We start from the raw sequence: 212 nt of genomic DNA, 5'->3' as shown, positions 1-212 counted from the left end.
GTGTGCGCGTTGTTGGTGACATCTTTACCATGATACATAACGACTCTCGGCAACGGATATCTCGGCTCTCGCATCGATGAAGAACGTAGCGAAATGCGATACTTGGTATGAATTGCAGAATCCCGCGAATCATCGAGTCTTTGAACGCAAGTTGCGCCCGAAGCCATTCGGCCGAGGGCACGTCTGCCTGGGTGTCACGCATCGTTGCCCCA

The 212-nt window shown here is 53.3% G+C and overlaps 1 non-coding gene across 1 annotated transcript; it reads left to right on the top strand.

Moving 5' to 3' along the window:
• Positions 1-41: 41 nt before the first annotated feature.
• Positions 42-197, top strand: LOC118344985. Its single transcript, XR_004798695.1, has one exon. It is a non-coding gene; the product is annotated as a 5.8S ribosomal RNA (ribosomal RNA).
• Positions 198-212: the final 15 nt, after the last annotated feature.

Source organism: Juglans regia, unplaced genomic scaffold, assembly GCF_001411555.2.
Source record: "Juglans regia cultivar Chandler unplaced genomic scaffold, Walnut 2.0 Scaffold_10997, whole genome shotgun sequence".
Lineage (NCBI taxonomy): Eukaryota > Viridiplantae > Streptophyta > Magnoliopsida > Fagales > Juglandaceae > Juglans > Juglans regia.
The sequence above is the reverse complement of the archived record's forward strand: the minus strand, read 5'-3'. Positions and strand labels throughout refer to the sequence as shown.